At 51.1% G+C, this 27,840-nt stretch overlaps 1 protein-coding gene across 8 annotated transcripts in view; it reads right to left on the reverse strand.

The window, feature by feature from the left end:
- Positions 1–27,840, reverse strand: part of LIMCH1 (LIM and calponin homology domains 1) — a 293,512-nt gene that overhangs the window by 210,940 nt on the left and 54,732 nt on the right. The window contains exon 1 of one of the 8 annotated variants that reach the window (XM_055340188.1): positions 21,514–21,673. The exons of the other annotated variants lie outside the window; for them this stretch is intronic. The gene's annotated coding sequence lies outside the window, so the exon portion shown is untranslated. Of the gene's footprint in view, positions 1–21,513; positions 21,674–27,840 lie in introns of those variants that run through there. 8 annotated transcript variants of the gene reach the window in all.

Here is a 27,840-nt window from a genome sequence, read left to right on the forward strand (position 1 = left end):
AGAGGACGGGCAGGTGGGAGCTTCGCTGGAGACGGGGATTTTCACGCAGAACAAAAAGGAGAAAGAAGAGGAAACCACACAATAGTGGAACGTGTGGTGCCACCCCAAAGGTGGAGGTCCCGACCAGGCCCGTGACTAAGGAGCGTAGGTGTCAACATCGAAGCCACCGTGTGCGACTGGAGCCGCGACCTGCAAGCTGCAGAACATCCCCGTGCTTTTGGAACTTAAAATATTTCCGCGTTCGTCTATAGGACCGGGGACGACGTGTTGAGTGCTGATGCCCGAGGCCCGTCCTCGCCCCCTCCCAAGCCCCATTCAGCAGAACCGAGGAGTCCAGGGGCTGGAGATGCGTCAGGGGACGGCGGGAGGCTGACTCCAGTTTTCTTCTGACCATAAAAATAAGTGCTTTAAAATAATTGCTCTTATATATATATATATATATATATATATTTAATTGGAGTTCAATTTGCCAACATATAGCATAACACCGAGCGCTCATCCCATCAAGTGCCCCCCTCAGTGCCCGTCACCCAGTCACCCCATCCCCCCACCCACCTCCCTTTCCACCACCCCTTGTTCGTTTCCCAGAGTGAGGAGTCTCTCATAATTGCCCTTTTGAGGGCATTTCTTACTCTTCCCAAGAAGTATAAATAATTTTCAATCACCCGACGAGGAATGGGGGACCGTAGTAATGAGTGTATTTTACACAAGCTTCTCATAATGGCATCTCGGCTCCCACGTCTCCTCTAGGACGAGCCGTACACACAGAGTGGGCTGGGGACTAAAAACTTGGTCTGTCCTGATAAAGGACAATTTTAGAGTAATTTAAATATGTAAGTGTCCCCAGATCATCCAGCAACACCTCCTACAACCTTTACATCCCAAAATCAGATTTTCTGCTCACTATTTCACTCTCTGTGGTTCTTCAGCAAACGCCCGCTGCAAGTGCTCACGGGACATGCGCCGGGAAGGAACGTGTACGTGGAACACGCGGCACAGCGCTGATCTCGTGCGTTCCCAGCAGGCGCCCACCCCAGACACACACCGGGTGCTCAGGATCGCTTCAGTCGGACATTCAGGCACCTCCACGATCGGATCCCAATCTATTATCCCGGAAGAAAATTTTTAACTATGATAAAAAGCGGCGTCACTGCTTTAGGAATCAATTCTAAGAAGCCAAGTGGAGGGGCGGCTGGGAGGCTCCACTGGCTGAGCATCCGCCTTGCGTCCCCACCACGTCCCCAGGGCCCTGGGATCAAGTCCCTGCTCAGCGGGGAGCCTGCTTCTCCCTCTGCCTCTGCCCCTCCACCTGCTGCTGCTCTCAAATAAATAAGTAAAGGAGCCAGGAGAACAGGCGCAGGAGGTCCGGGAATGGGGAGGCCGGGCCACTAACCGCACTAGGCCATCCCAGAGAACTGGTGGAGGTAAAGCATTCGGCCTCCTAGGGAAGGGGACCGCGGGGGGACGAGGGGAGCAGGACTCCGGGCCTCTGGCGAGGCTCCCCGGGCTCCCGGAATGGAGGCTGGAGTCCTGGAGGACGGAAGAGGGGCCGAGGGCTCAGGCGAGCCCCGACCACGCTGCCAGGATGTGCTGGCCCCGCAGCTCTCCTGCCTCGACGGCACCCCCAGCACCCACTTGACTGGCCGGTCACACGTCCACGCCGTGACCTATGCCCCTCGTAGTTGCGCGTCTGTGCAGCCCCCTTGGGAGTTCGTACTCGAAGACTGGCTCCTAAAGATAATGTTACTTATTTCATCATGAGACACAGAGACAGAGAGAGGGGCAGAGACCCAGGCGGAGGGAGAAGCAGGCTCCCGGCGGGGAGCCCCACACGGGATTCGATCCCAGGACCCCGGGGTCACGGCCTGACCCAAGGCCAATGCTCCACCCCGGACCCCCCCGGGGTCCCCACTCAAAAGTTTTTTCTAAAGAGGGAAGTGACCTGGAGAAAACCGCGGAGTCAGCCTGGAGGTGGAAGTTAATCTTTTCCCTCGAGGGCCCTGTCAGCCCAAGGCCAGAAGGACTGGGGGACAAGGCTGGCTGACGGCCACGCCGTTTCCCTTCGGAGAGGGCGGCAATATCTAAAATTGATGGTGGTGAAGCTCTGCACGGCTCTATGAAAATCCTAAGAGCCAGAATTTGCAAACTTTAAGGGGGTGGCCAATAGGGTATGGGATATAGATTAGATGTCCGCAGAGCTGTTATCAAACAAGAGTTAAAAGAAAGACTGAATGAGTCGTCCCTCCTTCCACGTCTGGAACATTGCCTCCAGGTCCAGAGGCGGCTGAGAAGCGCGGCAACGCAGGAGGGGACCCCCGCGCCCAGGGCCTGGGGGACAGCCAGGTGAGCGGCCGCTGACGCTGCAGGGACAGGGCAGCGTTCACAACACGGTCCTCGAAAGCTGTAGCTGCTCCACATCGGATGTGCACTGCTTTGTGACGGGACCCCCGGTGCCGCCAAGCCCGAGGCTGCCTCCGAAGAGGAATCCAGGATGGACAAGCCACACGTCGTGCTTGCAGGTCCACAGCTGGCACAGCAGCACCCGCCTTCTGCTGCATTCAATGCTCTCTGACATGCTTATGCCATGTCCTTGCTTTTGGATGCTGGTCACAACGCGGGGCGCCCGGGTGGCTCAGTCGGTGAAGCATCCGTCTCCTGATTCTGGCTCGGGGCACGATCTCGGGTCCTGGGGCGCGGCCTGTGTGAGGCTCTGTGCTCTTGGGGTGTCTGCTTCCCTCCCTCCGCCCCTCCCCCTGCCCACACATGCTCTCACTTTCTCTCTCTCTCTGGAAGAAACGAATAAATCCCTAAGAAGTAAAAGAAGGAACGCTCACTAGTCGCAACCTGTTCCGTGACACGACGACCTTTGCAAGGTCGCAACCAGCAGTGTGCAAATCCCTGCTCCACCAGCAAGAGGTGAGACGGACAGGCACCCGTCTCACTAGGCTGTTCTCCGTTTTTCCACATTTTCAGGACCCAGAATTAAGCCGCTCGACAAGAATTCTCCCTCCGTTTCATAAAAGATGGAGTGATGAACATACGTTCCGTATTACAGAAGACAGATTCTTAAGAGCAGATGTGCAAATCCCAACTCCATTACTTTATTAAAAAAAAAGAAAATCTGGTTTTCCTTGAAGATTCCATGAATCACAGTCATCCAGTTTGGATCGACATCACCTCGATAATAAAAACAGCATTTCGCTGCCTACGAGTCCTCCTATCTCCAGACACAGACACGGGTGGTGGTCCTGCTGAAGAAGCGGACGCCAGCGTCCGGCCCACCTCAACCAAGGGCCCCTCGCTTTCTCTCAAAGCACCTGCGCCTCTCGAAACGCATGGAGTTGGTGTGACCCTTGAGTCTGTGTCTAGTGTTTCCGTCACACCGATCCATCCGCACTATGATCTCTAGCCGAGGAACGCACCCTCACGCCCCGCATGCTTGCTCTTCACCTCTTGCTGATTCAATTTCTGGAGCCACTTTCCATTTTAAAGAGACTTCGAAAGATCAAGAACATTAGGGATTTTATCGCTTGTCGTTATGTAAAGTGTCACCGACTGGATTTACGTGTGTGTGGGCTTTTCCTGGTTTAATCATAAACGCATGGGCTAGTCCTTTAAATTCCAGCTAATTGCCCGAGGGCTCGTGTTGCCTTCCAGTACTTACTCAGCACATCTCTCCATTTGTTCACCATTCCAGAACGGGTAGAGGATGTGTGGCACATTAACTCGTTAGCTAGTATGGAAAGAAAGCAACAGACGTTCAAAACTCACTTCACTCCAGTTCCTCCCACGCGGTTCCCCACACACTGACTTCTAAGGGTCATGGTTTCACGGATTATCTGTGTTGGCGAACCTCGGGATGATCTTCCCTTCCATATTGGTTAGGGATCTAGTCTTCCACCCATTTTCACACACACGTGTACAGGGTATTAGGACACTCTGAGGCTTCAAAAGTACAACGGGACTAGGAAACACAGGCTTAAATTCCCTGCGCCCGGCCGCACCCCCAGCCCCCAGCCCACACTGTCCCCATCTTCTACATCTTGTCCGGGCTTCAAACAAGCCAAGCTTATTACACTGCTACGTCCCGGTTGTACCTGCGGCTGAGAACACTCCCCTCATCTCCTGTTTGGAAAATGGATTGGCAAAAACCCTCCAATCCTCTGACAAGAAAGACCTACTTCAGAACAATTACTCAATGTACGGAGGCTTCAAACCATAATCCTTTAGGGAAACTTCCTTCTATTATATCTGAACCTTTAATTCTTCCCACAATTGTAATTCTCTGGGAATTCTTCATATGGGGAAATAAAACCCACTCCAAGTTGCTATGTATTTATCTCAGCCACAAAGAGCCGAAGTCTTCCAAAGATTGCATTTGTTTCACTGAGCCATTCTGGGAATGCATCCTGGAAGAGAAAGGTTACTGCCAAGACCAACAGACAATAAACCAAAATGTAAAGGTCAGTAGCTACCCATCTCCAGAATGCACAGGAACTCCCCTCTCAAGTCGTTGGTGCAAAATTAATTTCTATTTTTAGGCTAAATAAGTGCCATTTGAAAAGTATTGTGGATGGGGCACCTGTGTGGCTCAGCGGGTCAAGCATCTGACTCTGGATGTTGGTTCATGTCATTGCCCCCGCGTCGAGCTCCTCGCTGAGCATGGAACCTGCTTAAGATTCCCTGTCTCTGGGTGGGGGGTGGGGGTGACTGGGCGACGGGCACTGAGGGGGCACTTGATGGGATGAGCACTGGGTGTTAATCTGTATGTTGGCAAACTGAACACCAATAAAAAAATAAATTTGCAAAATAAATTAAATAAATAAATAGATAGATAGGGATCCCTGGGTGGCTCAGGGGTTTAGCCCCTGCCTTTGGCCCAGGGCGCGATCCTGGAGTCCCGGGATCGAGTCCCGCGTCTGGCTCCCGGCATGGAGCCTGCTTCTCCCCCCTCCTGTGTCTCTGCCTCTCTCTCTATCATAAATAAATAAGTAAATCTTTAAAAAAAAAAGAATAAAAGGAAAAGAAAAGTATTGTGGAAAGATACAAGTTGGCAGGTAAATAGATAAGGAAACCTTCACATACTTTCATGTTTTCCTTGAATATCTAATTGGGGAAGCTAATTATAACAATTCGCTTCTACTGTTTTTCTTGAAAATATTAAGAGTGCTTCCAGTTACAATTTTTATTGCCAAAACGTTTGAGAACAAAAATTCCACAAACGCCTTCAATTCTTTCGGCTTTCTGGTTGCCTTGCAGGGGCTCCCATCTCAGAAGAGAGCCATCACCTTCACCCTAGACTAGTGCTGGCAAACTCGGGATGGGATGAAGCCCTACGTTTCATGGTCAATCAACTGATCATCAGTCAGAGGCTTGAGGTCTAAATATGCTTCTTACAAGTTAATAAAGAGCGGGGACATGGTGGAGGGCCCTTTCATCTGCACCTACAAAAGCATGCAGTGGTTATTGAGCAAGACCACCCGAGCCAGAAGAAGTTGGCAACATTGCCAGTGAATCGTCTAGCATGTTAACCTCAGTCTGGTGGTCTGGTTATCACATCAGAGACTGTGGATGTGCAGACTTGAGCAAAATACAGTCCATAAGATTTCTTTTATGAGAACCATATGCCTAACCACTAGGAAAAGGAAGATTATCCAAAGAGATACTCAAATCCCCAATGTTGAGCAAGGCTAAAAATCAAATCCCATGGCTCTGACGGACAGCCTCTGAGGCCCCGAAGTTCCTAAGGATGCCCCTCCTTAGGGCAGATGGAACCTCATGTTGTTGTCCTTGGCAAAGGTTAACGGTTGTGTTAGCTCCTCTGTTCCCAGGGTTATTTGGGGAGGGAAGTGCTGCTGTGACATGTTGACTCCTTAATGAGAGGTAGAGCCTGCCAGGCAAAGACGCCATCGTGTTGGGCAATGAAGAGCCACCACGAGTCCAAGTTTGCACTGGCCAGACACCAACCAAATATTCCCAGGACCAGTGGACTACCTTTAAGGTCAAGCTTATGTATTAATATTGACTTTCCCTAAAACTCTGTCACTGTACATCATCCTTATGTTTCTTAATGATGCTACAAAAATAAACCCGCACTGTGCCCCGAACAGCAGAGAGAAATACGTACAAAATACGACCGAACGGTCACCAAATGGCTGCTTAGGAGGATCGAGAATAAAATTGTGCACAAAGAAAATCTGCTAGAGCTTAAACTAAATGAGTGCCTAATTTGGGGAAGTGTTGGGACTCCTACCAACTGGAAGAGGTCTCTGAGTCATCTGCACACATTTCAACTCCCTTCCAACCCCGTTGACAATTGCAATCCGGACAGAAACATCTGCCCTATCTGTCTGATTGCAGGGTTTTCTCGGGCAGCCTTTTCTTTTTATCAATCACAGTTTCGGCTGGGCCTCGGCAGCCTGCGGGGCCTTGAGTCCATGAGTCTGATGTGGCACGTCCTGCAAGACAAACAAGTAACGGGGGCATACGTTGCTGAGTCACTTGTATTGCTGGTTCTCGATCATCAATCACCTTGAGGCCAAGCAAATCTCCTTGCACCCGTCACAGCCTGCAAGAGAGGCCCAGCAGCACCTGCAGCGTTGCTCCCTGGCTCCCAAACTGCTCCCTTGGTTCATGGAGAACATCCCACTTTATCTGGCATGAGGGCTTTCCTTCACCAGGTGTATCTCTGATGTCTTCAGAAAAAGTTTAGGCATTGCTTAACAAAAACCATGCATTAACAGATCTTCATTTCTCCTAGGAAATGCTGCTTTTGGATCCCATATGATGGTTTTGAAAAATACAGCTGCCTTGGCTTCCTGAAATCTGGAAAGCTTTACAGCATGAAAGAAGAATGGTTTCACCAGATGGTAATCTATCTGCAGGAAGAGCAAGGTCCATACTATTAAATGTGTTTATCCACCGAGTCGTCTGAATATTCTGTGATTTGCTTTAAACACCATAATCAAATGCTGCTTTTTCAGTTCAACATAGATTCAGGAAGAGCAATCTGGAGTCTCCCAGGTCGTCTGAACTCACTGTGTTTGTTGTGTGTGATGCACTCCCCGGAGCAGAACGAGAAGGGCATCCCATAGGACGTTTTTCTCTTTACACCGGAGCCTGGGACACAAAGCTTTCACGAGGGAACGCGTTCCCCCCAAAGGTGATACTGTCACTTACTAATGTTTCCATTTCAACAAATCTCTAAACACACAGAAAAACGAGATGACCCTTCCTCTGATAAAAATCTAGCATCAAACATTGGCAGGCGAAATTTAAGTCACTTCCTGAATTGCTAAACAGTCCTACAAAAAGGGTCACCAAACACTGCACGTAGGCATGTCTCCCTTGAGTTTACTTAGCCATTCCTGTCTTCAAATTAAAAAAAATAAAAAAGTTTTTTCAGTTTTCCAGCAACTATTACCTATCTTGGCTAAACCACGGATGCCTAATACCGTAATGATCTGTGATTAAATGGAGTGAGGAGGGAAAGCAGACCTGCACCCCTTACGTGATTAAAACTCAGTCTGTTAAAAAATTAAAAAAAATAAAAAATAAAAAAAACTCAGTCTGTTATTATTTTCCATTTGCATCACAGTAACATGAGCTCTTTTGTGAGAAGCTATATTTAGGCTTCTGGGTGGTGGAGAGTCTCTTTCCTCATCAACACAGGGTACAGAGAAAATGAATACAGAGAAAGTTTGTCTGGAAAACGCAGGTAATTGCACCCATAACGGTGACCCACACAAGTGAAGTTGTAAACTACCACCGAAATCACTCAGTCCATTGGTTCGTCACATACCCAATTTCTTCCTTCATGCTTTCGCTCCACAGATACATGTTGGGAGCTTCGGAGGTGCCAGGGAACATGCCAAGCATGCACACAATACTGAGAAAAAATAAATACTGACCCTAAGTGGTGGTCTTTTTTTATTTTAATATTCTTTTATCGGCTTCAATGGTGATCTCAAGGTCATGAGAATCCCACTGTGGGCTCCACGCTCAGTGTGGATTCTACTTAAGAACTTCTCTCCCTCTTCCTCTGCCCTTCCCCTCTCTCCAAATAAATATTTCCTAAAAAATTAAAAATAAATAAATAAATGCCTGGAGAAGGAATCATATCTCTTGTTTCACTCACGATCTCCATGTTCCCACTTAACCTAAGAGTATAGGGACACAGAGAGACAAAGGAGCAAAACTATTTGGGATTCTAATTATATTTCCTCACCACAGGTCCCACCAAAAAAACCTGTAAAACTAATATATTTTTAGCTTTTACTATTATTAGTTTATTCTAGCAAATGAGTTTAGGTTATTAGCAAAGTGGTTACTTGGTATTAATTTTTTTTATGAGGTCTTTCTTTAGGAAATCAAAAAAAAAAAAACCCAAGGAAAAGAAAACTAAGGACCTACATACAATTTAGCAATCAAAATTCCTAAACGAAATAGCACTGTTCAGAAACCCAAACTTGTCACCATTTAGAAATGCATTTTTTGAGTATCTGTGAAAGATCTTGCTCCTAATTTGTTTTCCAAATCCCATGCATATTTTAGATGCTGAGGGTGGGGAGGAAGAAAAACTCCAAATATTTCATACAAATTCCACCCCGTCTTCATTTTCTTTCATATTAAAACCAAGGAGCAATATGCCTTTACCAAAGAGGGGGCGAAAATCGCGGATTTGAGAGACCGCACACCTTAGGTTCTCAAGTCTTTCTCTACAGAAACTCACCAACAGAGAAAGCCAGAAAGAGGGCTGAGCCAAGGAATCTAAAACAGACATACGTATTTGAAAAAAAAAAATCAGATCTTTACTTAAGATGTTATGGATAGATTTTATTTGCAAAAAAAGCCGCTCAAGTCTCCATTTTCATTTAAAGCGGAGGCAAATTTCATTATTCATTGATCCCCATAATGATTTAGAAACGCATTTCCATATTTTCTCCCCGTGAATTCATTTGAATTCGGAAGATCAGCTAAACAGTCAACCCACAGCAATCCGCGTCATCCTTGACCTTCCAGGACAAAGGGGTGGGGGGGGATCGAGGCCGGTGCCCCTCCGTGGGCAGCGCCCCAAGGGACGGGCATCCAAATGGTGGCGCGGAAGCACATCTGCCGGAAAAGGGTCAGTGAACAGAGTCAGAGACTTGGGACCAGGTGTACCGTCGGTGCCTTCGTCGCCGGCCTCGCCGCGATGTCACTGATGTCGGGATGTCCCTCATGTTTTTTATGCTCCGTCGCATCAAATTGGGTCCGCCCAAACCGCCCGAGACGGACGGGGCGTCGTTCCTTTATCTTGTAGACCCCAGAAGCCCAAATGGTACCATACTGCGCCGCTTACCCGGGACTGGCTCCCGGGATAAGTTACCCTGCTAAGTGCAGGCAGTTCTCGCACTTTCGTGCGACAGGTTTTATTCCCGAGGAAAGCATTAAAGTCAAAAATATTCCAGCAAGAAGTGACTTTGCCATAGAAACACTGTTCTAATTAGATGCTACTTCCCCGGCGCATACCCTCAAACATACACTGCTCCCACTGCCAGGTCTCAGCACCTGGAGGGGCTGTAATCCAGCCTTAAACATGTCCTTAAAATTGTCACTTAGAGAAAAGCAACTAATAACAAAATTGACGCTGATGTTTATTCAGTGGTATTTTTCAGGTTTCCTTCCTTCCTTCTCCGGCAGCAAAATGAGCCATGAGGCACAGGCACCCTCCTTGGTGCCAGCCCCGCGTGAGGACGGGACGGGCCCAGCGTGCTTAGGACGGGATGGGGCCCCGCGTGCCGAGGATGGGACGGGCCCTTCCGGAAGGACAGGATGGGGCCCCCACTGAGGACGGGATGGGCCCCGCATGCTTAGGACGGGACAGGCCCCCCCACCAAGGATGGGACAGGGCCCCCCACCGAGGATGGGTCGGGCCGGCACAGGAGCCCAGCGGCCGCCAAGTGAGATGGATGCGGAGGGAGCTCCCATAGGGACGCTTGCTCTCTGCCCTCGTCCTTTCAAATCTGTCCTCCCACCCCCCGCAGGGCTTGTCATGGGTTCTGGAGATGACTCGGTGCAGAGGATGGCACAGCGGTGCCCTGCCTGTGGTAGGAGCGTGACGGGGCCCCCACAGTGGCCCAAGCACCAAGCCCGCCACCTGATGCCCAGGCCCCCTCCTCATTGCTCAGCACCCAGCTGCCCCATGCCCCTCTGCCCCCTGCCCGGGCCGGGCTGCCACCCCAGCACTGCTGACCCGTGACATCATGACTGCCAGTGCTGGAGACAAACCTCCAGATGCACCCACAGCCACCTGACATCACCCAGGCCCCAGCGCACCGACAGGGGTGAGTGCCTAGTGGTGGCCTAGTGGCGGGCATGGGGCACAGGGCACGGGGCATGGGGCACGAGGCACGGTGCACAGGGCACGGGGCATGGGGCATGGAGCACGGGGAAGGCCGTGTGCACTCGGTGCCAACCCGGGGCCACACCACGGGCCGCAGCACAGCGCAGCCCAAATGCAGGGAACCGAAGGGGTACCTGGGCCACAAAAGCTTGAAGGGGCCTGTGACACGAAGCGCGGGCAGGCCAATCCCACCGGGCCCCCCCCTGACTTGTGTGGCCCGAGCAGCCCTCCGAGCCTCTGCACCCTGCCAGCTGCTTCCTCGGCACCGGGCGAGACGGGCAAGAGCGGCCGTGTGTCCGAACCCCGAGGTCACATGCGGGCGCCCAGCACCTTCCCCAGGAGGGAAGGGTTTGGGCAGCAAATCCCACCCACGAGGGACTGGATGTGGCCACGATGACCCCGTGGTGGCCGTGGGTTCGGGCCCCACCACATGGGACGGTTGGGCCTCTCAACCGCGTCCAACAGCAGCTGGAGACCGACCCACGGCTCCCGGGGCACGCACGACTCACGGCCATAAACACGGGAGCCGTGGAGGGGAGCCGGAGGACGAAGTGCAATCTATGTGGAAGGGGGGGCAACACGCAGGCCCATTTGCACGAGCACGCCGACGTCGTTCTGGCCTCTCCGTGAATGAAAACCAACCCCGGAACCCCCCTGCCCAGTACTGCAAAGGCACCTGCTGCACCCCCAGCGCAGCATCTGGCAAAGGAGCATCCCCTTTCCGGCCCTGCACGCGATTTGTGCCGGGAAAAGCGTGCTTCGATCCTTCCTTCCCTCGTGCCAGTTAACGACCTCGTGTCGGAGCTTCCTCCGTGCTGTGACCCCCGCGGTGGGGACCCCGCAGGACGAGGTGCACACGGCGCGTACTGCTCGGGAATCCGTCCCCCACGCTCAGTCTGCGGCGGAGTCCCCAGGCGTCCTCGAGGGCACACAGCCTGAGGCAGGAAAGCCCCTAAAGCCAGGACTGGTTTACGGCCTCGGTCCCCGAGCTCAGGCCCCTCGCACACTTCTGGCTCCCGTTACACTAGCTGAGCAAGAGGTCGCTAGGGTCACGCGGGACCTTACAAGATTTCTGCAGAGAATAATGGCTTTTCTGTACCCCTTCCTTATGCTCGGCACGACCGTCTAGACATGCAAAGCTATTTTTCATGGACACAAATTAGGTTTTGTGGGGGTTTTTTTGTTTTGTTTTGGGAGGTTTTTTTTTTTTTTAACAGTGAGACACACACAGATTTACTTTTATCCTAAAGCAGGCACGCAGCTACACTGGCCGTTCTGGAAATCCTCCTTAGAGAAGACTTCTGTGTTGGGCTCAGGTTCCGACAGAACAAAGAGCTTAACGAAAGGGATCGAGAGGGATCCGAGCACCATGGGGGTATTGGACATGTTGCCCGGGGAGCTCTGGGGTGGCCTTCATTTCCACATTAAAGGAATTCACTTTATAGATAGGAAGTGTGGAAGACCAGCCCAAACCAGGTATTTTATTTTTAAGATTTTATTTATTTATTATTGAGAGACACAGAGAGAGAGAGAGAGGCAGAGACCCAGGCAGAGGGAGAAGCAGGCTCCATGCAGGGAGCCCGACGCGGAACTCGAACCCGGGTCTCCAGGATCACACCTGGGCTGAAGGTGGCGCTAAACCACTTAGCCACCTGGGCTGCCACCAAACCAGGTATTTTTACCCGAATTTTCCACTTCGTGATGCATGCCCTTAGTGGATTTGTTGTCTTCGGGCCGCCCTCCCGATGCACGGCCGCACACTGACCAAATCTGTTTCCTTACCTCTGAACGCACAGCACAGCTCCCCGCGGGTGAGTCCCCCTCCCGGTCCTGCCAGCAGCTTCACACACACCGGCTATTATTCAGCTGCTTCCCACGCCGCCCCTACAGTCCCAGCGACAGCACGCAAAAGCTGTTTTGCTGCAACTTGTGCTGCAAATAGCACGGTGACAATGTCAGGAAAAAATCTCTCTGAGTATTAACTGGGTCACAAAGAGTATGCTCAACGCAAGCTGAGCATATGGATATCACCTCTGAGTGACCCAGACCCACAAGCAGGCCCGGAGCGAGCCCGCCACCCCGATGCGCCTGCGGGGACGACGGCCCACCTTCCTTCCGCCAGAAGAGCCCAAGGAGAAGGGGCCTGGAGGTGTGCCCACCTGCGTGCAGGTGGAGAGGGTGCACGGTGGGCAGTCCCCATGTCTGCGTCCCTGGATCTGGGTGAGGAAACAAGAGGCTCAAGTCACCACCATCCACATCACCCCCAAAGATGAAACAGGGCTTCCTGGCATCCTCATTCAAACATCAGAATGTAGCTGTGGTCATTGCTTTGCTTTTTCTTTTTTCTTTTTTTTTAAATAGAAAAATAAAATCTGAGAGATTTTTCTGCCGCTCCCTGAACTCTCCCACCCAGAGAAGTTGGAACAACTGAACTTCGTAAAAATCCGTAAGCGCACGCACTGGAGACTGGCTGCAGCACTAAAGGTAGAGCATATGGTATCCCGGCTATTCCCTAAGGATGAGGGGGCCACGGGGTCATGCAGAGCCACCTGCCTTGGTATTATTTCTATGAAGCATCACATCCATGAGTTCTACGCATAAGACTTTTAAGGCCGGATTTTTGAGACCCTGAAAGCTTGCTCATTATATAGATTTCTACTTGATATACTTGGACACAAGACCATGCTCTTGTGGGATGTCCCCAGAGAGCTCTATCTGTGGCTCTAAAGGGACTGAGTTCTAATCCTGACCACTCAATCTGGACAAAGTTACTCAAGTTCACTCCCCGCCCCTCAATATTCTTATTTATCAAACAGAACTAGTACCTCATGAGGAGAAGGAAGGGTGGGGGGGGCTCTATGCTGCTCTCACACGAAGAAAGGAATTTTAGTTTAAGTGACTTTGGCTGGACATGGGAGGGACAGAGTCGTCTCCTAGGAGGAGCCACATGAAGCTTGGTGGTCTACAACAATACAAATATTCTCCTAACAGTGTCAGAAGTCTGATATCAAGGTGTCGATAGGGCTACATTCCCGCTCCAGGCTTCCTGGGAGCCTGCCTTGTGTTTTCCAGCTGACGTGCCCGCCCACATCCCTGAGCTCACGGCTCCTTCCTCTGCCCTCAACACGTATCCCTCCAACCACGTCTGGTTCCATCATCCTATCTCTTTCTCCTGCTTCTGATGTCCTGGATTCCTCTTACAAGGAGACCTGGTGATTCCACGGGGCCGACTCCGATGACCTAGGAAAACCTCCCCAACTCAAGATCCTGAGCTCAGTCCCATCCACAAAGTCTCTTTCACCACGTAAGACAACATATTGAGAGGCCTCGAGGACGCAAGCATGAATGTACCTGGGGGGGGGGCATTATTGAGACTACCAGAGGGAAGGCGACCAGGTGAAGGTGGACCAAGGCGATGGACTGAACAGCTACTCCAGACCCAGTTGCTTTAGCCATCATGACCGCCCTCCTCCTGCTTAGCTCCAAAACAGTAACTAGACGAGGACAGTCTAGTTACTGGCCCGGGAGGTGGTGATGGGAAATGGAACGGAGTCCTCTGGATCCCGGCTGGCCCCTCCTGCAAAGGGCTGGTCGGCGCTGCAGCTTGGGGGATTGTGGGGGATTGTGGTCGTGAGACTGGCTAAACCCTCAACCCTGGGCCTTGGCTGCTGATATCCACGCTGGTGGTCAAGGCCCCTTCGGATGCTACAGCTGGCTTGTGACCTCATGGACTCCCAGCTCCCGGCCTAAGCTCATCACCTCTTAACTCAGCCATCCTCGGAGCCTTTCTCCTAAATTCAGGAACTTCTCGCTTCCTCTGCCACCACCGAGGAGCTAAGAGAGAACTGCAAGTGCCTGTGAGATCTCCCTCATCTGACCTCATTGGTTGTCCTCTTGCTCTGCACTCTTCAGCTTGCATGGAGCTGCTCCATGCACCAGCCTCTGCCCAGAACCCTAGAAAGGAAGTGGCACAAAACTCGCCTCCGTCTTAGGCATGAGGCCCTCTGCTCTCAGACTCCCCTCGACCCGTCTGATTTGGGTCATGGGTTCCTCTCCTCCTTCTGGGCACATGTCTTTCCATCCATTAGGAGGTGGGATCTACTCCTCCCAACTCCCTGCCCTTGAGTCTGGGCCTGACCCCATTAACTCCCTTGACCTAGAAGATACGGCGCAAGGAATGTTCTGGAACTTGCATGCCGAGCCTTACCTGGACTGGAACCTCCGCCTTCTGTCTCCTGAAAGCCCACTGGCTACGGGGGTACGAGAACCTCGAGACCACAGTGCTGTGAGACAGCTCAAACTACAACGTGGGTGGTCTCTGTTGGTGGGAACACACAAGGCAAGCTCCCCCGCCCCTGCCCCCCTGTCCAGGAGGCGAGGTCCTGGGGCACCAGGCACTTCAGGGAAGGCTTTCTGGACTTTCCAGCCCGGCCCTGACAGCCGCGGAGGACGACCCGCTAACACCACGAGGCACAGAACTGCCCTGCTGAGCTGCTCGACGCAGGGAATCTTGAGAAATAATACACTGTTGTTATTTTAAGCCACTAAGTTTGGTTTCCTGCCCAGGAATAGAGAACAAAAGCAGTCAGGAGGAAAAAGAAACAAATAGAAAAACAAACTATATAAATACATGGTAGTGACACAGCAAAAAGACACAAAACGACCAAGATGTGGCAAGCGCGCATCTCCACAGAACGCCCGCGCATCTGGTTCGGTTGTGCTTTATTTTCTCACTAAACGCACTCGCTCCTTTAACTCGGCTGTGGCCAAAGAACGACTGACACTACTGTGTTCCTCCCCAATTCGCGTGCAAGGGCTCCCTGCCCCCCTGTAAGAGAATGTGATATGCAAAGTCACTGGACCACTGTCTTGCATAACAAACCAAAAGTCTTTTGACATCAGTGAGAAAATTCCTCAAGAATGCAGAGGACATAATGCCAATTGTTAAGTGTGAAATTCCAGGGTATTAACCCTTTGGGCAATGCTGTCTTATTCAGTTTTATTTGTGGCTGATCAAAAGAACCGTGAAACTAGATCAGAAAATCACGCACCCACTTCCACTGCCTGCTTAAAAAACCTCTATAGGTACGGGCTCCTTTTAGGGTCTCCAAAATGTCCTGTATTTGAGCAACCAGGCTTTATTTATTTTTTAAAAAAATATTTTATTTATTTATTCATGAGAGACACAGAGAGAGAGGCAGAGACACAGGCAGAGGGAGAAGCAGGCTCCATGCAGGGAGCTCGATGTGGGACTCGATCCCGGGACCCCAGGATCACGCCCTGGGCTGAAGGCGGCCCTAAACCACTGAGCCCCGCCCCCACCCCGGGCTGCCCCAGGTTTGAAGTCATGAAAGATCACTACCATTTAAGACGGCGTCCAGCCTAGTAAGCTTCAGAATTCACAGCAGAAATCTGGATCCATTAGCTGCCACCCAGCCCCGTAACACTTCCCTTAAGAATGCAAGGCCATGGTCAAGTGCCACCAGGTCCAAACAAGGACAGAGGACCCCCTAGATTTACTTAGCAGGAAAGTGGTCAGGGGTGCGGAAAAAATGAGAGTGGTTCAGACAGGAAGGCAGGGCCTGTTGGTTTTTCTGGTTTCCAACTTTACGCTCTTCTTACCACTAGCCCTCACTGCTCACTAAAATAATCGCTCAAATTTCGAAAGAACATGAGAAGAGAGTTATAAGCTCAGAAAGGGAGTTAACGGGACTCGGTCTACACGGAATCTAACAAGATGATGAATGAGGGAGAATGTAAACAGAGGAGAGAAGAGATACATGTGATTAAATGAGATCTTTGCTAAGTCAACTATGGTTGTTACTCCAAGAGAATTCAAAAAAAAAATTTTTTTTTGCAAGTAAATGGAAAACCAATCCAACTATACGCCTTCCATCTCCTTGATGCATTCCCAGGAGATAAAATGCAATGAAATCCTCTGAAAACCAGTAAGCACGGTGCTAGTAGAGAATATTTATTGGGTGCTTGTTACATGTCAGACGGGATTGGCGTTTTCTATAAACCATATACTCAACCCTTTGAAACGGTTCTTAAGTTCCTGGTTTCACCGTGAAGAAACTGAGACCTAAAGGGATTATGCAACTTGCCTGAGGTTCTACAGGTAGCAAGAGGCCGGCCCAGGCTTCCACGGGCGTCTGGATGGCCAGAAGGCCTGCCACTCCTACCAAGTAGAGGACGTGGTGCGTCCCAGAGCTTGGAGACCTTCCTCCGAATTCTGCAGAGATGAACAGGAAATGAATTACACAAGCATTTTTCATTTCATGTCTAGACTCTAGGAAACAACCCATAACCCACTAGGAAGCAGACAAGAAGCATGGGGCTGTGAACCCGGCCCTGGAAATGCCTCCGAGGAGGACGGAGAAGCAACAATCTGGACATTCAGTCGCGGTTTAGAAGGTCAGCACCAACTTCGGACAGATGTCCGGGACTTTAAAGGACAAATTTGCTTGTGTATTGTGCTGAACTGCCACACTCTCAACCGGGGACTCACACTGCTGGTTTATTTCCAGTTTCAGCACTGAAGGTCACATAGAGGAAAAAAAAGAGAGAACCAGTTGGCTTTCAATGGAATTTTGGCTGAGTTTTCAGCCAGCATGTAATAAAGAAGTTATTCTCCTTGGGCACATTCAATTTTTAGACTGCTAACGCATGGCAAACACACAGAAACTCTGTGTTTCAGAAAGATTCTAAGGACGACCCAAAACTGGTGTAAAATCAGGGAAAGCCAATTTTCCTTAAACAGATTTACGTCCTGAGGATCACGTTGTAGCTATCTGGTGACTTTTGGAAAATAATTACAAAAACTAGAAAAATGGGATGGCAAAGGAGACCTTGCCGATCTTTTTTTAATACAGAGATCATTTTTTAACCATTTTTGCCTCATTGTTATATCTTTGAAATTCCTACATAAAGCTGTTTCCACTAAACTTAATTTCTCTAGGACTAGGGTCCACCCTACTCATTTCTATGTTCCATGCGTGCATTATGGTATCCGCCATGGGGAAAGTCTGTGGTAAGCATTTAGTGCGGTTCACCAAATATTTCTGATTTCTCTCCCTCCAAGAACATGAGAAGATCATGTCTTCCTGCCTGCTGGACATAGGCATGGCCGCTGACACGCCTTGGCTCGCCTTTTATCAACTGGCCACTGAAACATGAGTGCAAGTAATATCACTTCTAGGACAAATCCCTTAAGATGCCGTACGTGAGTCACCATGTTTCGTGTCCTTCCCTTCACGTGGTGACTGACAGCAGTCCAGATGGGGAGGGCCCCCCCAACAGCCATCCAGGACTGAGCTTCACCCTAAGCCAGCCCTCCACAGACACGTACCATAAACAATAATGAAAACTTGATTCTTTTTTTAAATTCATTTTTATGGGCAGCCCCAGTGGCGCAGTGGTTTAGCGCCGTCTGCAGCCCGGGGCGTGACCCTGGAGACCCCGGATCGAGTTCCACGTCGGGCTCCCTGCATGGAGCCCGCTTCTCCCTCTGCCTGTGTCTCTGCCTCTTTCTGTGTGTCTCTATGAATAAATAAATAAAATTAAAAATAAATAAATAAATTCATGGATCACGACCTGAGCCAAAGGCAGACGCTCAACCACAGAGCCACCCAGGCGTCCCGAAAACCTTATTCTCTTAACAACTGAGATAGGAGCGTTCTGTGTTACTGCGGCATGATCTAGCACACTCCAGGTGATTACAAAAAAAAAATTCTAAGTGAAACTTTTCAATGAAGAAAACTCAAGAAAGGAAAACCTGAAGATGATAGGTGGAATGACCACTGCCACTGAAACCGTGGTTCTTTTTTCATAATCCCCTACAAGTGCAAACCTGAGAATAGTGCACTTACCCCAGCCCGACACGAGCACTACTACAACCAAGCCGACTACTGGTCGGCTAATCCTGCTGCCTAATGCCCCTGCCGTCAGCACCACCTCCCTAGGACACTAAGGTCTATAGAGAACAGCCTGTTCTCATCTCTTACGCCAGAATAACAGGTTTGTTCCTCAGAAACGAGTACCCTTCACTCGATGACTGAACACCGTAAATTTATATTTAATAATATATTTAATAATACATTAAATATTATATTTAAATGAATTATTATTTAAATCATTAAATTTTAATTTAATAAATAAATTTAATAAATACACAAATTTTTAATTTAAATTATTATTTAAACTATATTTAAATAAATTATTATTAAATAGTATATTTAATAATAATATCTGACCAAGAGGTCAGAGCACTGGAAGCAGAAACCAAATGCTGCTTTATAGAACAAGAGTATTTAAGGAGCCCAAGGGGAAAATGAGAAGGATAAAGCAACACCCACCCCCATGCGCACACACACCATACATAGAAGAAAACGGTGCACAGACGGGCCGTAATACCAAAAATGTGCTGTGCAGTTAGGCAGAAAGAACTCCGCAGTCACATGAGCCCGACCTTTGCTGGGAAGCACCTGGAGCACTCGCACCTGCTCCTTATGCTGCTGCTAGCATCCTAGGCACACCACTGCCTCCCTTCCCCAGTGGGTCTCGAATGATGAGGCCCCTTCATGTGCAACTTAGAAAGGGAAAGGATGGATGGATGGATGGATGGATGGATGGATGGATGGATGGATGGGAATCAAGAAAGAAACACAGCCAAACGTTTGAGAGGGAACACATGTAGGAAACCCATGAAGGTCCCTAAGGCAGCGGTGAATAACCACCTTCATGAAGCAACTCAACTCCTGCCTCCCAGCCTTGCCCTCCTTTTTCTTTTTTTTTTATAAATCTATTTTTTATTGGTGTTCAATTTGCCAACATACAGAATAACACCCACTGCTCATCCCGTCAAGTGCCCCCCTCAGTGCCCGTCACCCAGTCACCCCCACCCACCGCCCTCCTCCCCTTCCACCACCCCTAGTTCGTTTCCCAGTTAGGAGTCTCTCATGTTCTGTCTCCCTTTCTGACATTTCCCACTCATTTTTTCTCCTTTCCCCTTTATTCCCTTTCACTATTTTTTATATTCCCCAAATGAATGAGACCATATAATGTTTGTCCTTCTCTGATTGACTTACTTCACTCAGCATAATACCCTCCAGGTCCATCCACCTCGAAGCAAATGGTGGGTATTTGTCGTTTCTAATGGCTGAGGAATATTCCATTGTACACATAAACCACATCTTCTTTACCCATCATCTTTCGATGGACACCAAGGCTCCTTCCACAGTGTGGCTATTGTGGACATGGCTGCTATAAACATCGGGGTGCAGGTGTCCCCGCGTTTCATTGCATCTGTATCTTTGTTGCCCTCCTTTTCCATTCGCACCCAGATAATGACAGATCCCAGGTGTGGCCTCTGTAATCCCTCCTCCATCCTACCTGAAACCGCGGTCTAGCTGTTGCTCCAAGCGTTTCATTAAAAACAGAAGCCAGGCCTGTTGACTTCCAGAGTTGGGACGAACCTACAGGAACATCTAGCCAGCTGACTGGCACCTTGTACAGATGGGAAGGTTGAATGACCCGCTTAAGGTCACACACCTGAATAGCTGGAAGCCGCTCAGGCTCTGCAAACCATCAACAAGGACCGACTCCTTGTTTACCTTCAGACTGTCGACCTACTTGCTCTCTCTACCACTTTTATTTTATCCCCATTAAGTAGCTCTTTTCACTTTCAATCAACCCTAAGGGATCTTGACATCAATCAACCTCTCCTGGCATTTCCCCATCTCTACCTCTTTTTAGTTCATGTTAACACAAGCTTATAGAGCAGTTACTACACGCCGGGCATTGTTCTAAGCGCCTTAGAAATATTGACTATTTTAGGGGCACCCGGCTGGCTCAGCTGGTAAAGGATGCAATTCTCGATCTTGGGGCTGTGAGCTCAAGCATGTTGGGTACAGAGATTACTCGGTAACAAAATATTTTTCAAAAAAGTTTTTTAGGGGGATCCCTGGATGGCTCAGCGGTTTAGCACCTGCCTTTGGCCCAGGGCGCAATCCTGGAGTCCCGGGATCAAATCCCACATCAGGCTCCCTGCATGAAGCCTGCTTATTCCTCTGCCTGTGTCTCTGCCTCTCTCTCTCTCTCTCCTCCACCATAAATAAATAAATCTTTAAAAAAAAGTTTTTTAAAGAAGTATTAATTTATTTCATCACCATGATACGGGGGGGGGTACTATTATTATCCTCATTATGCAGATGAGACGCAGAGCAATTAAGTGACTTGCGCTCAGTCCACCGCCAGCATCAGAAGACCACGTAGACTGGGCTCGGAGTTGAGTTTTTTAGCACCGTCCGCCGCTCTCTCTCTCCGTTGCTGCATCCCCTTCCTTCCCGAAGATCAGAAAGTCAACGCTCCCCCTGCCTCATCGAGAGGTCACCTTTGAAAAATACGACTTTCAGAGTAATCTAGCCATTGGGCTGTTAAGACCACCCAAGGAAAACTGCTTATTTTTCCCTTGCACACATTCTGGAGCCTTTTTGTTCTAACAGCGGAACACATGGAGGGGAAAAGAAATCAGTAAACTATTCTTTTTTTTTCCCACACGGACTGACCATTTGGCATGTAAACAAGGTGAGGAAACTGAGCTAAGCCCCGAGGACTAGACAATGTGGTACGAGTTAAAGATAAAGCTAAACTTGCGCTGAATTTATCGGGGATGATTGATTGGAACCTAACCGAGGAACTCGTGTGTTTGTTCAATCTGAAGAAGGAAGGAGCCCTGTTTTGGTAAGATAACCTTAAGTCTGGCTTCTGTTTTATTTTTGTTATGTATTTTTGTAGTTTGGGGGTATGAGCAGGAGTGCAAAGGTCTCCTGGCTAAAGCTCCTTTGTTAAGATCCAGAAAAACAAACAATCAACAGCGATGTTTTGGAACATCCCAGAGCTGCCCTGCACTCAAATATTTTACCTTCCATTTATTTAAGGAAATGAGCACACAAAGGCTTCCAGAATTGTGTTTGACCCAGTGGAGGTCACTACACCGGACCACACCGTGTTCTTGCATAAGACGCGGAGAGGGCAGTAGGGTAGGAAGGAGGAAATGGCCATGCAGACTGATAAATACAAAACTGCCCATTCTCTTGACCCTCGGGCAGACAGAAAATAAAACCCACCTTCTGCGAGCGTGGCAAGAGCAGCTTCACCTGGAAGGCAATCTTTATGGGGTACTTGGGGTGCGCATGACGAGGCCGTCCTCTGAGTCGGAAGAAACAGACCCCAGGCACCCCACGGCAGAAAGAGGGAAGGGGCAGTAAGAGCAGTGGACGTTCTCCAAAACTTCAGATTTCAGCCTCCAAATGTCTCCCTCAGCAAACTTCCCAAGAACTGTTTAAACACAGTTTAATAAAAATAAATAAATAAAATAAATAAAAATAAATAAATAAAAATAAAAAAAAACGCAGTTTAACACCCCTGATCCAAAAAAATAAAAAATAAATTAAAAAAAAATCCCTGATCCATCCATTCCCTGATCATCAGCTGCTGGAACTGGGAGGGGCCAAAGGTCGATCGATCATTGATCGGCCCGATGCGTGGGGGTGCGTCCGGGCCCAGGAGCCGTGAGACCCGCCGGCGTAGACTGTAGCACCCCTGCTCCATCGGCGGCCTCGGAGGCGGGCAGGCTCCCTAGGATTTCAACGAAAGCATCAGGCAGGTGTGCTTTTACGTGGCAAGAGAAGTGAAGGTGTTTAACCCACTGTCCCTCCCGTAATGATCGCTTCTCCTGAGAATGAAACCGACCGCTGCTAGAAGGCCTGGGTGCTAAGCACGCAAGCCCGGGCGGGTGCGTGGTCCCAGCGAGGCCCACAAGGGCCGCCCCGGGCCGTCAAGCTCCGCGTGGGGTGGGCGGCTCGTCTGAGCCCCAGGGGTTCCTCGCCAACCCCAAGCCTATTGGGGTGGGGGGGGTCCCTGGTAGGACACGGCGGTGCTGTGTGCAAACAGCCGGGGCACAGGTCGGTTCTTTACACCCGGGGAATCAGCTTTTCCAAATCTCGTCCCAGGCACGGAAGGCGGGGGCGCGGAGACACCCTTCGTAAGGAAGGCTCGGACCGGCGCTGCTGGGGCCCGTGACATCTCTAGGGTCACCGCGATCCGGTGGTGACCCGCAGATCTCACATTAGTCCCCTACGGGACACGCATACGAAGCCAGCCTCCCGCGGTCACGAGCAGGAACGCAGACATCCGCTGCCCACGCCCCTGCACACGGACCTGACGAGGCCTAAGAGCCGCCTGCACTTCTGTGGGCCCCGCGGGCGCCCTCGGTTCCACCGTCAGCCCCACTTTCAGACCAGAAGTGGCCACATGCGCACGAAGGACCCGAGGGGCCGCGGCACGTCTCGCACCTGGCGCCCGGCCGCCCGGAGGCCCCGCTTCCCCCAAAAGCCACGAAGCCACGAGTTCCAAGGGCCTGCACGTGAGCGGGAGCCCAGGGCAGCCCCGGGGGGATGGGACGGGCCGGGGCTGGGGGCTGGGGAGCGGCGCCCACTGACACCCACTGTGTTGGGGAAGAGGACGGCGAGTCCAGCAAGTTGCAGGAAACAGGGGCAGCAGGCGACAGGACTAGCGACAGTGGCAGGAAAGAGCCGCTGAGCGCTGGGAAGGGCCCCGGGGGGAGCGTGCGTCCGTGGGAAGAGGGGTAAGAGCAAGAGCCGAGGCCAGAACCGCTCCCGGGCGCTCGGGCCCGTGCCGACCCGAAGCCGTGGCCTCTGAAGTCCACCTGCCTTGTGTCCCAAACCTTCCTACGGGTCTGCACAAGAGCGGACTGGGCTCCTCTGGATTTACAGGCCCCTCAGCTCCAGGGCCAAAGCCAGGCTGCTCGGGGCCGCGGTAAAGGGCGGGAGGGACCACGAGGGCAAGCGGGAAGCTCGTGGCCACAGGCAAACACTTAGACAGCCAAGGTCACAGCCACTGGGGATGCGACACGGGCGCCCGGACGGACAACCACAGCGGGAGACCCCCTGTCTTCTGGAGACGCAAATACGTCTCCAAAAAGAAAGAAAAGAAAAGGAACACAGATTTCCTCTGGGAAACAAGACAAACGGTACCAACGGCCACTCCGACCCCGAGGAATCCACGTCCGAAGGCCGCGGCCTGTGGCAGCCACGTACAAGAGAAGAGCTGCGAGCCGTGGCCCCCAGCTCCCGGCGCACAATCCCCAAGGCCCAAAGGCCCCGAGACACCCAGTGCATAGGTTTGCTCAAGGCTCAGTTTGTGACAAAATCTGACCTGAATTTGCCCGAAGCTGTGTATTCTCTGCATTTATGCAACATGACCATTCCCGCCATTACAAGGACAAAGAGTCCACGTGTTTGCGCAGCAGAGGACGCTACTCGGGGTGCCACGCGCAGCACGGTCTGCGGCCTGGAGATGATGTGGAAATCCCTGGAACGCGAGACGCCCTCGGCCCCGGAGCTCAAGGGGTGGCCGTGGGTCCGTGCCCGGTGTGGCTACTCCACGCTGCCAGGGAGTCTGAGACACACACCTGGGCCGGCGGGTAAGCGGTGACAGGCGGCCCCTCGTTAGCGCAGCACTCGGGTCCCGCAGCCGAGGCCGGGCCACCCCGTGCAAGCTGTGGTCGGGCAGGGCCACGTGCAGTGGGAGCAGCGCGGACTTCCGCGGCCAGAGGGGGGCACTTCGGGCCCACGGTCCCACACACGCGTGGCCGCGAGCACGGGACTCTGGACGCATCCCAACGCAAATAGGGGCCGGGGACTACCACTGACGCCAGGCCCGCGCCTGCCCTCCCCCTGCCGGGGCCCCTGTGGCCCAGTTGCTTAAGTCTTGCAGAAACCCAGCGACACAGAAGCCGTGGGTGATCCCGCGAGGAGACCCGGCGGACGCGGCATTGACCCGAGGCCGCGGAGCTGTCCCTCCTCCGCCCACCCAGCCAGGGCTGCCGTCTGGAGACAACGGGACACTCGTTTCCTTCCCTGGTCAGGGATTGTCTCTCCCCGCAGGACAGGTCCCAGGCAGGCTCTCGGTCACGGGGGTCGGCGTCACCGGGGCCACCCACCCGCCACCTGGACGACGCCAGCTGCTCTCTGCTCCGGCGCCACTGAAATCACCTCCCGCTGCATCTCCAAACACGGTCTCGCGTGTTCACGACCATGACTGCCTCTGACTCGATCTGAAACATGAGCGCGCTGTGGAAGCTCAGTCCCACGGGTGCCCTGGCCACGCATGCAAATCCCACACGCGCTGAGCCACAAGATGGGGCCCGGGACATCCGGGTAGGTGTCGTTGGAGAACGGCCAGGTCCCGTCTGGTGACAGCCCCCGAGGCCCCATCCCTCCTCGGCGCCCAAGCCCGGATGGAGGCCGATCCGTGGCCACCTCCGATGCGCGGCCGCAAGGTCACCCCAAGTCGGGGACACTCGCGGGACCCGCGGCCCACCGCTTGCTGTGGCCTCGGGAGCTGGGGAAGCCTGGGCCACCCCGCCCGGTGCTCCCCTCGGAGCTTGGGCCCCCTCCCACCCTGCGGCCCCACCCGCATCACCCCCAAGCGCCCGGTGTGGTGGGCCCAGGGCCAGGGCTGTCCCTTCAGCCGCCGCCTTGGAGAGGAAAGTCCCGGGTCCACTCAGAGCCTGTGCCCGAGGGACAACCCTCTGGCCGTCCTGCCCGCCGAGGCCCAGGGCGCGAGCACCCACGCAGCAGACGCTACTGGCTCCCATGCTGGCCGCCGCGGGTGCAGACACAGCCGCCTTCTATCGCCCGAGCCACGCGAAGTCACAACCTGGCCGGGCCAGTGCCTCCGCAAACCAGCCAACGAGCCCCCCACTGTTTCCCTGGTCTACTGCAGAGGTCACTTTCTGTGTCTGAAGAAACTAGGGATTCTCTTTCTTCTTTCTCGTTTCTCCTGTGTCCTCGTATACACTTTCAGATTTAAATATTCACCTTAAAAATTTTATTTGAAATAAGGTAATGCTAGGGGATCCCTGGGTGGCTCAGCGGTTTGGCACCCGCCTTTGGCCCCGGGAGTGACCCTGGAGACCCGGGATCGAGTCCCGCGTCAGGCTCCCTGCGTGGGGACTGCTTCTCCCTCTGCCTGGGTCTCTACCTCTCTATGTGTGTCTCTCATGAATAAATAAATAAAATCTTAAAAAATAAAATAAAATAAGGTAATGCTAATCGTTCAGGTAATTTCCAAAGAAAGGGAGACTATCTGAGGAGTGACCGCCAGAGCTCACCGCAGAAGACAAAGCACCCGCTGTGATCCACGCATCTCTGTTCATTTTGAGAATCGCATCCTTTGTATAGTTCTGCCTTCAAGGAAAGTCCATTTGACCGTTTCATTAGAAATGCCATCTCCCGTCTTATGCTTTCCACGCTCATTATGACATCAGCAAGCAGACAGAAAAGGACCAGGGGCAATTCTAAAACCGTCACCAAAAGTAACATCAGAAGTCATTTCAAAATAGCTACTATGGGGGGCGCCCGGCTGGCTCAGTCCGTAGGCTGTGCACGTCCTGACCTCAGGGTCATGAGCTCAAGCCCCAAGTCGGGTGCAGAGTTCACTTAAAAAGCAAACAGAAGGGGATCCCTGGGTGGCTTAGCGGTTTAGCATCTGCCTTTGGCCCAGGGTGTGATCCTGGAGACCCGGGATCGAGTCCCACGTCGGGCTCCCTGCATGGAGCCTGCTTCTCCCTCTGCCTGTGTCTCTGTCTCTCTCTCTGTGTCTATCATGGATAAATAAATAAAATATTTAAAAAACAAAAACAAAAACTACTCTGAACCTCAGTTTCCCCATATGTAAAGCAGGGCTAACAGCTGCTAATAATGTGCTAGTTTATTGTTATAAGCGTAAATGTCTTAATATACTCCTTTCTGGAGTCCTATTTTAAGATCATAAACAACCGTTCAACACAAGGCAGAGCAGAAAGCTCTCCAGACTTAGAATCAGGAGACTCACGTGGGGTGCAGCTCTGCGAATCTGCTCGGGCAAGCCAGTCGTGTGGCCCCCGGCATCTGGGTCACCCCCACGTAGTCTTGGTTCCGACCCAGGCGTTCCTCCGAGGGGCTTACCTACATGGGCCTCCTCTGCATGGCAGTCCTCTGAGGTGACTCCTGGGAGCCCCATTTCACGACGAGGAACCAAACCACAGAACAGTTAAATAAGTCACTCCGGGTCTCACGAGTCGGGGTCTCACAGGTCGTGGTATGACTAGATTCAACACTCAGATGTTTAGCATCGTGGCACTGACAGTCCTCATGGACACCGTCAAATGGTGAGAACCACCGCGGTGGTTGTAAGGCCCGAAGATCCAGGCCAAGGTGTATGTGCTACGCCATGTGAGTGTTAGTCATCGTGCTGTCCCTTCAGGAAACCTGGCATACAGCACTCGGAATAAGGTCTACAACAACCACGACTGGTAAGAATAAATTCAAATTGGCCCACATACAATAAAATGTGCTTTCTCCAGCATTCTTTGCAATGAGGAATCTCTATCATCCAGCTCTTGGCAGCCGCAAGGTAACACCTGCTGTCAAACCTTCCCAAGCCAAAGCCATCTCTTCCACGCTCTGCATTACGGAGCTAGGGAATTTCAGCGGATGACCTGCCAAGATGTGAACACATCTCAGGAGCCTCCTGAGGCTAGCGTGTTGGCCCTGCCTTCAGGGCTTCCAGAAACTCACCTCCTTGGGGAGGAAGAACTGAGTTAAGTAAACCCAAGGCGTGGTTCGTATTCTGAAGTCTTTTGTCCAACTCATCTATCAAATAACTAAGTTCTAGCCAACTCTTGAAATAAAGTTGGCATATAATGGAATGCAATTAGCCCTCTGGTAATCTCAAGAGGCCCCAGGCTAGATTCTGGAATCATCTTGTTTGGTCCTACACCCTAAATCCAAACCATGGCTCCAGTAGGTCTTTTACTCTGGCCTCTACTGCCAATGGATTTTTATACAGATGATATGGTGATGACTTCAACTAACAGACTTGCAAAACTGTGGTGGAGAGAAACATTTTTTAAAGCCCTACTATTATTATAATTTATAATATATATATAATACTATAATATATATAATATATAATATAATAATATATAATTATAATATATAAATATATAATATATATTATATAAAATAATATAATTATAATATATATAATATAATAATAATATATAATATATAATATAATTTATAATGGCTATTATCCATCAAAGCGCTATCCTAGCCATTCTCGCATGTTAGCCCAGTTAATCCCAACCACCTGTGAGGCAGGTATCCTCATCCTGCCCCACCTTTACACATGGGAAAGCTGAGGCCCCCACGTCTGACCAACAGTGTCCCCCTAACTTCTCATCACTCAGGTCTCAGCTGAAAGGTCAGCCGGCCAGCGGAAGGCAACAAGTCCCCTCCTTCTCACTTCTCAGACCCCCATCACGTCATCTTGTTGAGTTTTATCCACAGCACCTGATCTTATCTGAAATCCTATATTTATTTAGT

The sequence above is a fragment of the Nyctereutes procyonoides genome, unplaced genomic scaffold, assembly GCF_905146905.1.
Source record: "Nyctereutes procyonoides isolate TBG_1078 unplaced genomic scaffold, NYPRO_anot_genome, whole genome shotgun sequence".
Taxonomy (NCBI): Eukaryota; Metazoa; Chordata; class Mammalia; order Carnivora; family Canidae; genus Nyctereutes; species Nyctereutes procyonoides.